Here is a 12,823-nt window from a genome sequence, read left to right as displayed (position 1 = left end):
TAAAAAATAGAGATATTTTAAGATCTTATATAGAGAAGATAGATATAAAAACTTTCCAATGAAAGAATTTCAAATTCTTATTTAAAAAAAAAACCTCTGAAGTAAGGTTTTAATCCTTGAAAAAAGATATTTTTTAATATTAGGAATGATTTGTAAGACCTCTTAGCATAATCTCTTATAATTTTTTTTGATGATCTATAAAGCCTTTGGACATGATTAAAAAGGAACCTTATTTATTTTTCAAAAGTTGTTAAGCTTCTGCTTAGATGAGCTTATTTATCTTTCAAAAGTCATTAAGCTTTTGCTTAGAGGAGGTTATTTGTTTTTCAAAAGTTATCCAGCTTCTGTTTAGAGAAGCTTTTATTTATTTTCAAAAGTTGTTAAGCTTTTGCTTAAATGAGCTTATTTACTTTTCAAAAGTCGTTGAGCCTTTGTTTAGAGGAACCTTAATTACTTTTCAAAAGTGGTTGAGCTTCTGTTTAGAGGAGCCTTATTTATTTTTTAAAGTCGTTGAGCCTTTGCTTAGAGGAGCTTTATTTATTTTTCAAAGTCATTGCGTCTCTGCTTAAAAGAGTCTTATTTTATTTTTCAAAAATCGTTGAGCCTCTGTTAAGAGGAGCTTTTCTATTTTTCAAAGTGTTAAACCTTTGTTTATAAGAGTTTTTATGTTATTTAAGAAGTTTGAATATGCTAAAAAAAAAGAAGAAAAAATAAAAAAAAATGTGTTGAGTTGATTTTTGATTGGGTTGTCTATGTTTTTGCATAATTTTTGTTTCATAAAAATGCTCAAAGAAGGATAGCTGTAGTTACCACAATCTGTCTAGGGTTCTAATTGATTTTGTTTTTCTTAATAAAAAATAAAAAAATAAAAAGAGAAAAAACCAAAAAGAAAAGAATCAACGGTTGAGTTTGAGTTAGATTGAAAAGTTTAAGTTGGACTTGAAATTTGGAGTTGAATTTAAAGAGAATCAAAACTCCTTTTCAATTTAGGGTTCTCAGATTTTAAACCTTATAAATACAGAAATGCATCAGGCCTAAAAAAAATACATAGAGATCATAGAAAAAAACACACAAAAAAAGCTAGAGAATATAAGATTTTTTAAAGTTTTTTTTGTTAAAAAAAGATTTTTTAAAAAAGTATTTCTAGAAGTCCCATTTTTTGGTTGAATTTTCTTGCAATCTTTGAAGATTCCAGTAACTTTTAAGCGAGATTCCTAGTTTCTAGCATCAAATTTTTAGAAATCAATAAATTTTCAACGAACTTTGGGTGACTCAACCCAGATTTTGATGAGGTTTTGTAAAATCTGGTGAAGATTTAACTGATGTTTATCAATTTTTAGAGAAATAGAAGGAGAGAAAATAGAAAAAGAGTTAGAAAGAGGAAGAAAAAATTTGAGGAAAAAAAAGTTTTGGCTTAATTATAACTTATTGAAATGATGTCGTTTTGGGCATTTAATTCAGCCCATGATTCGCGTGTTTTTCAGTGAGTAACTTGACACGTAGCACCTTGACCCACGACTTGCTTCTGGCAGTTAGAACTCGAAGTCGAGCCGAGCTGCGTCTCAAGAACTACCTTCTATGATTGAAGCTGAACCGTGCTGCAATCGTTGAAACGGAGCCGATCATGTTTGGTATTTATTTATTTAGTTAGTTATTTTATTTATTTTAAAAATATTTTTGTATGATTAAATTTTAGAAAAAATTAGAAAGCTTTTTAACAAAATAAAATAAAATTTTTTAGAATAAATATTAATTATTCAATGATGAAATTTTGAGAAATTTCAAATGATAAATTTCTATAAAATTTCTAGTTGAGAAATTTTTTTTAAATTTATCTCAAATGGTGAAATAATTTAGATAAAGTTTCAATAATAATAATTAATACTTATTTTTAATTCAAAAAAGAGAAAAAATAAAAAATAAAAATTTAATAAAAACTTTTGGAATTTAAATACTAATTATTTAAAGATGAGATTCTTAGAAATTTTAAATGGTAAATTTTTAAAAAAAATTTTAGGTGAGAAATTTCTTTAAATTTGTCACAAATTGTGAAATAATTTGGATAAAATTTCAATAAAATTAATTATATTCTTTTTCAAGTAAAAATTTTTAGTTGAAAACATTTGACAATTTTTCAATGATGAGAATCTTAAAAATTTTAAATAATAAATTTTTAAAAAAATCTTTAGATGAGAAATTTCTTTAAATTTATTTCAAATTGTGGAAGAATTTAAATGAAACTTCAACAATTAATTATCATATTATTTTTTTTCCAAAGATAAAAAAAGAAAAAAAATTTCTAAATAAACCTAAATGATGAAAAATTTAGAAATCAAAAATAAAATTTCTAAATTTGCCCAAATGGTAAAAATTTTAAGAAAAAACCTTGCAAAATAAAAAATAAATTTCGAGGAGGAAATTCTTAGTAATCACAAATGGATAATTATTTAAAAAATTTTTAGGTAAGAAAATATTTTTAATTTAGCCTAAATGGTAGAATAATTAGTTATATTTTTAATTAAAAAATAAAAATAAAAAATGATTAAATCTTTTTTTCTCATGATGAAGCCTTTTCAAGAAAACAAATGAGATTCTTGAATATTTTTTATGTGAGAAAATATCTTTAAGAGTTTTATCAAATTGATGAAGAATCTTAAAAATTATTTTTAATATTAAATTTAAGACTATTATAATTAAGATCTTAGGATAATGTAAAATAAAATGGTACTATCTTTTAGATGGACATGTAAAAGTGCTATAACCTTCCTCGTATATAATCAAACTTTTGAATGTTGTTCTAATTAGTAAACCAAAACTTATTCTTTTAAGGATCATTAATCAAGCTTAAAAGTTCATTCAAAAGATAAATTCATTAAGTGATTAATTATATTTTAATAAAAGATTAGAGGTGACTCTTTTTATTAAATATAACTATAAATTTACGAATTTATATATTACGACATCTATAAGACCATTTGGTTTGTTTAAGTGATTAAAAATTTAGTTTAAACTTTCATTTTAAGTCAAAGGGTCCTATTATAATGTCAAATTAACTACAAATCCATGGATAGTTTGAAGATAACAATCGGGAGTGGAGGCTAATCTGTGGGTAAAAAATTGAGGTGATGGAGGTGTTGATACCTGTCTTTTTAATGTCCCTAAGCAGTATTAATTAAAATACTTTTGTTCATATTATATAAGACATGGTTTGGTTTATGTGGATCAAGATGACGAGAACCTTTTGCTTGGTGGGGGGTACTTCTACACCTTAGGTTTGTTTATTTATTTATTGATTTTGTTGGTGCAGAGGACATTGGGTGGACCCCAAATATTATTATCAAAGATTTGGAACGGTATTTGAGGAAGATGCATAGCTTTGATGCAATGCAAGATAAAAACCATGTGAAAAAGTGTGCCTGGATGTCTAGCCTGTTTGGATATCCAGTTTTTAGGAACACTGTTTTTGATGGACATATCTTTGTCCACCCATCAAACTTTGTTCCTTTCTATGTTCCTTTTCTTTTTCCCACTATTTCTCTTTGGTTTAACATTTTAATAAGGATATACTAATCCATCAGGAATAAGATCCACATCTAGTATTCTTTAAAATATTTTTTTTGACGATTTGAAAATGATTTTCAAAATGCCTTACCAATTACATGTACAAAATGAAGAGTTCAATTTGTACTTGTTTGCCAACATGATCTTAATTTTAACAATAAAAAACCCATTTGGGAGGATGATTAAATTTGTTCATTGATTAAAAAAAAAAAAGAAAAATGCAGAGTTTTGAGTGTTTTAACTTAGCTTACAATATTGAAAGATTTGGAGTTGATCATCTCAATCATTTATATTAGATTTGCTGATGACGACTCAGATTTTCAACAAGAAATTTATGTGTATAATCTTATAGTTTTATCTTGATTCAGTTAAGTAAGATTAAGAAAAGTTGCTTAAGAAGGGGCCAAAGGGGGCATCAACACACTCATCTCTGTCGGGACAATGGACCCCAAGGTATTGGATGGTGATAGCTAAGTCAGATTACGTACTGCATCCCTCTATAATAAACAGCATGCACTTTCGATAATTCGTTTATACCCACCGATCATTGGTAAATATCGATTACAACAACAAGAATATCACTTTTTTTATTACACAGTTCCTCCTGCAAAATACTCTTTCTTTCTTCAATAGAATGAATATCATCTAACACTCATTCTCATTTTTTGTCCATTTAAACGAATTTTTTCATACTTAGTTGTATCTATTTATTTAGTTAATAAGATCAATCTCCTTTATTGTTCAGCTAATGCATGTTCGATTGCTAATCACCACGAATGAGATTTGATATTCAGGTTTATTGTTATAAAATAGGTTCACTCCTCCTTAAGGAGGACTCATCCGACACTTTCATTAATATCCCATCAAAGCATTAAAATTATATATTTAGTTTTTAATTTATTTAGAATAATTAAATGCAGTGCATGTTTACTTGAAATCATTAAATATAATTTACACTCACTCATGTGATTTTATCTCAAGTTTCATGTAGACTCATCATCAACTATCAATTATTTTAGTTATATTATCGCCCTTCATAAAAATGAGATCGAGATATGTATAATCTAAGCATCATTCTCCTTGATGCTCTCGTAATATTTATTGTTTACCTTCTCACTCATCAAGCCTTTACACATTTTCACTAACTTAAATATCAGAATACGTCTCAAAAAACCAACTCCGACACCTCTTCACCATACTTTCTTATTACAAATTCAAGTTCCCTTTCACTCAACCTCTGACAGCTTCCTTCCAGCTCAACACCCAAAAAACACCGTCAACCATACTTAAGATTATTATTCCCTCAAATCAGCTAAGGAACTTAGGTTGATTCTTCCTAAACATGTGAAGCGTTGCTTTTAACAGATTTGACTCTTTCATGTCGGCTATGGAAAGAACGTATTGTCTGGGAGATTTGTGGCAAACATGTGAAAAAAAAAGTGGCATGAATGCCTAGCTATTACAATTAATCTTTGGGTATAGGTAGGTTTAAAGAGGTGTGACCGACCGAGTTATAAACCACAACGAAGGCACCTTCAGGCCTCAACTACCCCTTTATTCCTCCTGCAGATATGGACTACATATATCTATCTCAGGAATAATTGTTGATGAAATCCCCTATGATTTGTTGTTGATACAATTGTAAAATTTCTACGTTTAGAATATGATGATGCTGGCTTATTCTTCCCAAATGATGGGACATGCAAATATTTATGATGTGTAGGTAACATAACTTAAAATTGATAGGTCTTAAGGGATCTTATATATGTAAGTATGTGCTTTATACGTTTGTAATATTTAGTACTATAGGAATTCCCTGCTTCCTACTAGTGTTATATAATTATAATCTTTGTTTAAAAAAAGAACAAGGGATTTTTATTTCATAGAATTTTGTTTCTTTTGGTGAAAATAGGTAAAAGGGTAAAAAAAAAATCTTCGAACAAAAATTTAATAATTATTTAAACTTATGATATTTTATTATTATCAATCAAACCCTTAATTTTGATTTTGACTTAATTAAATCCTTAATTAAACAAAATTTAGTCATATGACAAAATTAAATCAATCAATTTTTGAATTACAGTTAATTAAGCTTTTTAAGGGATTTTAGAGAAAGAAGAAGAGAAAATAGAAAAGAAAAAGGAAAGAAAGAAAAAAATATTTTATTTAATTTTTACATATATATTAATTGCGTTATGTGATATATTTTCTTCTATTTTATTGATATCACATAAAATTTTATGTTAATTGGTAAAAAAATTAGCAGTTTTAAGTTTTTATCCAAATAAAAGCTCAATTGAATACCAATAAATATTGGATTGTTGATTGGTTACAATAAGAAAAAAGGCTTTGATGATTTTTTAGTTATAATTCATGAACTTTTTATACCCTTGGCCGTGTAAGAGTGCTAAATTTTTAATATTGTGAACTTTCTTTTTTAAATATAAATTTTTTTTTTTTATATTTGAAGTTATTCGAAATTGAATTTTGATTATTTAAATTACAAGTTTAGCATTACCAACAGGTCATACAACTATTGGCGATTTATTTTTTAATATTATCATCAATTATATCCACAAATATTATGTATATGTATGTATGTAATGTAATAGTAAATATATAAATATCTTCAAAACAAAAATTAATTTATATATATATATTAAAAATATATATGCAATTGCTAATAGTTACGTTATCTGTTGATAAAATATTATACTTTTAGATTTATTTATCAAAATTAAATAATTATAATCTCACATATATAAATATATATATTTATATATTAAGAACATAGGGTAAGACTCCCCTCCATTTTCAATACAATTTTAATTAACAATTATATGTATAATTTTCACAATTCATAAATGGGTTTTACACATATGAATGATTTTGATGATCGTATTGAAAAAAATGAAAAAAAAATGGATCGGACTGAAAATCAAAGAACGTATATAAGCAATTCATAATATAATGCAAAAGGTCCATATATATATATATATATATATATATATATATATATATATATGGGGGATCAAATTACATCATATAAATTTTTTTTGTTTTACATATTTTTTTAATTATTGATTTTCATAAATTTTAAAGATAAAATTAAATCACTTTTTTTTTTATTTGTGTTTCTCATCCCTTAAATTTATTAAAAATAAAAAATAAAAAAAATGTAAAAAAATATATATATATTTACAAGTCGACCCCTTTTCTCTCTCTCTCTCTCTCTCTCTCTCTCTCTCTCACACACACACACACACACACACACATATAAATATATATATATATATATATTTATTTATTTATTTTTTTCTTATCCAAAAGGGAAACTGCCAAAAATCATGACTAATAAACAAAATAGCAGATCAAGAAAATGTTTGTGCGCTTTAGATGGAAAAATACGCAATGACCAAAGTCCATCACAAAAAGATTGTAGGGCCTGCACAGCAAAGAACAAGTTGTATATTGCAAAGCATTGTACTCACTAAAATGCATAAAACGAAACTAGCTACTGCTAATTATTATTCAATATTGCTTGCTACCCTTTGAAGAATCATAAAAAGATGGATTTTTGGATGGCTCAAAGACCTGATCTACCCATTATTATTGTTATTTGTTGGGGCCTCAACCACCATTGCCTGCCCATGCATGGTTCATTAATGAAGTGAACAATTAAATGGACCGGTATTATTTAATCCAATGGTCACAATTTCCTATGAAGATTTCCCTTCTGTAAGGAATGCATGAGGCTGCTGGATCATTAATTGCACGCAAAATTAATACTTTTTTAAAAGAATATATCTTTTAATCGATAAAAATTTATTTTTTATGAGCTAAAGATATTAATATTGAGTTCAGTTGACTATCATTTATTAGGGTTATTTTAAATATATAATTTTTAATTATATATTTTAAATTATTAAATATAATATATTTTATTTTGATTAGAAAAATTGAATAATTTTTTTATTATGAATCTTTATGGACAAGAGAAAAAAAAATGTAATATCGAGAGGCTGCTTTGTTTGTGCTTTCAATGTTTTGATTAGAGTGTAATAATCCAAAGAGATTGAGAAGTAGTAAATAGCAATTAATTAACTTAATAAATTGTAATTGAGAGGCTATGATCATGGGATTCCTTTGTCTAATCAAGAAAAGACTGGATTTTTAGAAAATATAGGAAGATTTTAATTGTTTATGAGCATAAGAATATATTAAAATTAGGTGATCTAGGGCTGTCTTTTTAATATGTAAATTAAAACGAGGAAATAGTTAGGCATATAGATATAGCTCAGCTTAGCTGGGTATCTCAAACAATATTTACTTTGGATGACAATGACTAAGATAAGAGATGCCCCTTGTCAAATCCTCAACCCATCACCGCCTTTTAATTATCTCTGCATATATACTCTACAATTTATTGATTAATAATTAATCAAATTGTTCATATATATGTTAATTATTGATACATATATATATGATGAAATTTATTAGTGAGAAAAATATATATGTAATATGTGTTTCATGTATCGATCACTGGTTGATTAAATTAGTAATCATAAATTTGTTTGCGGTAATTAATCTTAGATTTAAGTATTAATGATCTTTCATTAGCATTATTCACAATATAATTCTTCTTACAATTATGAGGAGAAACATTACATAGAATAAAATGGTTTGAAGATATATTTTTCAGTTTTATTTAGATTTCATTTCATTTTTTTAAAATTTTTTGACATATTTTTATCAACTGAATTAATCTATAGTGATATATAAATAATTTAAATGTAACTTTTTCGATTTTTAAAGAAAAATTTTCGATCATATCATTGAGCAAATCATATATATATATATATAATTTAGTTATGTCGATAATGAAATTAGGGTTTATTTAAATGAATCATGAGATTAAAAATATTAATAAAAATTATTATAATTATAATAAAAAAATTTATAATAAATAAATTTTATTAAAATTAATATTTAAATTTAATTAATAATATGATAAATTCAACCACAGTTAAAAATTCGATGAACCCAAACCCTCACTTAATAAACGTAAATAGTTGTAGTGGTGAATGAAAAAGTAAAGAGATCATGTTGGTGTGTCAAGAGGGTAAAAAACTAGGTCAAACCAGGCCCCGACAATGCCAAAGATGAAGCAAATCTCTCGCAAAAGCATAAAGGTTTTTCGTTACAAAATGGTGGATAAATGATAATATATAAATCATCATACAAGAATATATACATAGGACAACAAGGAATACAGCCTAATCTCTAATCACTTTTACTTTGTGTGTGTGAGTGAGTTTTTTCTTTTTTTTTTTTTGATATGCATGGTCTGCACGCTTAGCTACTTTGGTCGTTCCTACTATATTCTTTGTCTCCTTTTTGCCAGCTGGGAATTATTGATTCAACACATCACGTCTTTTCACATAAATAAAGCTTCCATCGGATAATTTTCTTTTTTATCTTAGGTTTAAGGAGGTTTCTGATTCCGAATATTTGTTCTAATTTTAGACTCATTTTGTTTACTTACAAAAGTGGCTGCTAGTTAGGTTTAGGGTAGAATTGGACATGTAAGAAGAGTAAAGTTTAATTTGTTTATTCTTGTTTTCATACAATATTTATAAATAAAAAAAATTAAGAATTAAGTAAAAACGATCTGAAAATATCATGTCTAAAATTTGATCCAATTTTAATCAAGTTAGGTTCATAGTTACTACTATTCATTAATTCTTTACAACTAATATTCTTTCTTGATCTAGGCATATAAAACTAAAATAGTTAATCTATCTTATTATGAATTGGGTTAAGATTAAAAACCTAATTGAAATTCCAATCTAGGTTAGGTTGTTAATTTATTCTTTATATATGTTTTATTTTTATTTTGTGTGCATGATGCCTAACATAGAAATTAAAAATGAAAAATCTGTTTAAAATTTCCTTTTATTTAGGGAACATTTTTGAATTGCATAAATCATAATTATCTGGATAAATATAAATGTGGGGGCCTGTAATCAATTCATATCAAGACATTGTCAAACAAAAGGGAGGTGGGGTTTTTATTTCACTTTCTTTTTTCTTAAAAGTTGATGATTTTAAGATTTATGTAGCTAAAATTGTGAGACAGCCTAATCTCCCCAACAGGTTGTTTTTTGGTAGCATTCTGTCAAAAGGATTCTTATCTGTATGAATCCCACCAGGTTTGTTTCGATAACAACAAGACAGCAATACTAAAGACAAGCATGATAAAGCAATAGTTTTTCTTTGACTGAGCTACATAACAAAACATGTTGGTAATGATCAGAATCATGATTCAACATATCTTTTTTTTTTTTTTTGTTACAGTAGAAATTTGGGAGTAACTCTTTTGATATAGATGAAGTCCTGATTTTCTAACATAAAAAAACATGTTAATCTTGTAAACTTTTTTCATGCCCAATAACCTTGGACAAAGACAAAGTCTGGGACCAAGACAATGAATCCGACCAAGCCCAACCTAATACTAAAACCTTAACCCCGGGCCATTCGATGAGCCTTTCCCTAACGAGCCCACCTTGCCTAGTACTATGATCAGGTTAATAAAACAGGCGGAAATGTAGACATGACGACTGTAGGCTAAGGCTACCTCCTCAACAAGCGCGTAGGAGACGGATGCTTCAACACCATCAAAACCTTCAACTTCCTCAACGACACCGAATCCTCTCTCTCCATCCTCGATCGAAACCTTATCCCGTCTAGACAAAGGCGTCTGTCGCAAGCTCGCGTTCGATTTTTTCATAGCTGAAAGTATGTATTTTCATATAAAATATTAAAATTTTATATATTTATATAATATTTTATATAAAAATTATATATTATAATTTATGTTAATATAAAAATATAAAATATAAAATTTAAATTTTATTAAATCTTTTATATTATGTCATCCTAGATTAAAAATTACCCAGATTTCTTGTGTTATACAAGCTTGAAAGAACCGACGATTCCTTGCGCGTGATCGACGCAATGGTCAAGGGAGGGTACGGATTGACTGTTATCCCTAACAATTTTAAAAAAACTTATAAAAAGTATGAAAGTACAATAGAGTACTTGACTTGCCGAGCAGAGGATTGCCATTGGTAATGCACGGACGTATGATTGATACAATAGTCCAAATCCATCCCGTTCCAACTCCCAACCCCAATATACAAGCTGGAAAGAGCTAAGCCGCCGCCGTCGAAATGGTCGTTTTTTACCCGCATCGATTCACTCATCGGCGCCAACGCATCCGTCAATAAAAAGCATCCCAGCGTTATTTTCTCGATCAAACCCAAAACGACATCTTTTTCGAAGAGGGTAAAGTCGAACGACAGCTCGTTTAATGACGACGACGGAGACGACGATGAGTTGAGGAAAGAACACCGAGTGAAGGCTGTAGGAATAGGATTATCCGATGGAGCTGAGTGTAAGGAATTAGCGAGAGCGATTTTGAAGTTCGGAGATATGAGAGGATCGAGAGCTCGAAGCAACAGCAAATGATGGAGCTTGAGAAACAGGGAATGGAGTTGACAAAGTATCTGGAGTTTCAATGAATGAACATGCTTGTTGATGCTCAGCTGGAGATGGAGAAATCGAAGCGCCAAAAGCATTTGACTCGCTCAGGTCTCTTAAAAAAAAAGAAAAGCTAAATTTGTTTGATTTATTGTAACCCAAATTTAAATTTTGCTTCAATTCGCTCTGTTTTAAGTAAAAAAATTTAGAATTTTGATGATTGATTAATGAGTTTGATTGCTTAGTTTAAATAAGTAAATTTTTTTTAGTCAACAATTGTTACTAGATGTCCTAAATGAAAAGAAGCTGAAGTTTTAATGATCAATGAAACGGGATATGATAAATGTGTTTGATGGTTTATATATGGTTTGAGGTCATTTAAATGGCGGTAATTAGTGGCAGAGTATGAGTATTTATGTTATTAGTTCTTTGAAGATGTTTCCAATTTTATCTTAATTTTTGCGTACTGATTCTTATGTTTTAATATTAAACTTTTGCCCCTAATTATGATCATTAGCATTACCTTGGACCAAATCTAAACCTATCAAATGCGCATGTATGATTGTTGCCTTGTCGCCACTAATTACAGCCATTAGCATTAGCTTGAACCAAATCGAAACCTATCAAATGTGCATATATGAGTGTTTGCTGTCGCCACTAACTACTGCCATTAGCATTACCTTTGTCGGTTATCAAAAACTCTTTACTATTGTGATGTTGTCCTGGTCTGCAAGTTAATATTGTAATATTGATGCTGTTTACCAAATTTCTAATTTTGGAATCTGAATCTTAGCCCTCACTTTGCGTATCATATAAGCTGTTCTAAACGAAATAAGACGAATGCATGTGAAACTTCTTATTGTGGTGTACTAGTATTTTATTATATTTTGAGTAGATGGAGTCATTAAAGAATGGAAAATGGAGAGGTGTTTTTAACACACTGCAGAGAGAACAATGATGTTGGCCGACTTTTGAGCTATTCATAGTTTACTGTCATTTTATCTGATAAATTTTTGTTATTTGAATTTAGAATCGATGGAGTCTCCTAATATAAGAACTTCCTGTTGCTATCAAGCTTGATTTATCAAATGAAGTTAATATTACTACTAAGCTTGAGCTAGTTTGTGTTTACTTTCTGATGTCTGATGAGCATTTTTGTTAACTTTCATGCATTGATTACAGGGAGGAAGAAGCGCTAATCTGATCTCCTCTTTTGATCCCAACTAAGACAGAAGTCTCCACTGTAGTCTGTAGATCCAATCACATCAAAACCATGTGAATATTGTGGTTGTAACTTGTATCGTTTCTTGTACATAAATTAAATGTTTGCTGCTGATCTCTTGTATCTTTTTTCTAGTTGTTGTAATGAAATTACCTTATCAACTTCTTAACTGATTTTTATTCTGTAGTTTTGTGTTGTTATAAATGATGGTTTAATGTCGAAAATGGCAGTATGGATAGGTAATGCTGATTTGATTAGAATTCTATGGAAGCTTCAGCAATTGGAAAATTTGAAGCTTCATGTTTAATCTCCAAGAACTCAGATTGGAAAATGAGCTTTTCTTGGATATGGTCAACATTCCAGGGGATGTTTTAGCACATTGGAAAGCTAATCACTTGCATTGTGTTACTTATCGTGCTCATAATGGCTTGTATAACAAATGAAAGATGCTGATTTCCTTCCATCTGCTCACTTACCCCATCTTTGCTCCTTGAGAGT

General features: G+C 28.3%; 1 long non-coding RNA gene across 2 annotated transcripts; it reads left to right on the top strand.

Annotated features, from left to right (window-relative positions):
* The first annotated feature begins 9,960 nt into the window (after positions 1-9,960).
* On the top strand, positions 9,961-12,494 carry LOC149513288 (uncharacterized). Of its 2 annotated transcripts, XR_016330240.1 has the most exons (3): positions 10,143-10,359; positions 10,505-11,214; positions 12,286-12,494. It is a non-coding gene; the product is annotated as an uncharacterized LOC149513288 (long non-coding RNA). The 2 variants fall into 2 exon arrangements; XR_016330239.1 differs by having other exon boundaries at positions 9,961-11,214.
* Positions 12,495-12,823: the final 329 nt, after the last annotated feature.

The sequence above is a fragment of the Durio zibethinus genome, chromosome 19 (assembly GCF_047325235.1).
Source record: "Durio zibethinus cultivar Kanyao isolate XHJ-2024 chromosome 19, ASM4732523v1, whole genome shotgun sequence".
Classification (NCBI taxonomy): domain Eukaryota; kingdom Viridiplantae; phylum Streptophyta; class Magnoliopsida; order Malvales; family Malvaceae; genus Durio; species Durio zibethinus.
The sequence above is the reverse complement of the archived record's forward strand: the minus strand, read 5'-3'. Positions and strand labels throughout refer to the sequence as shown.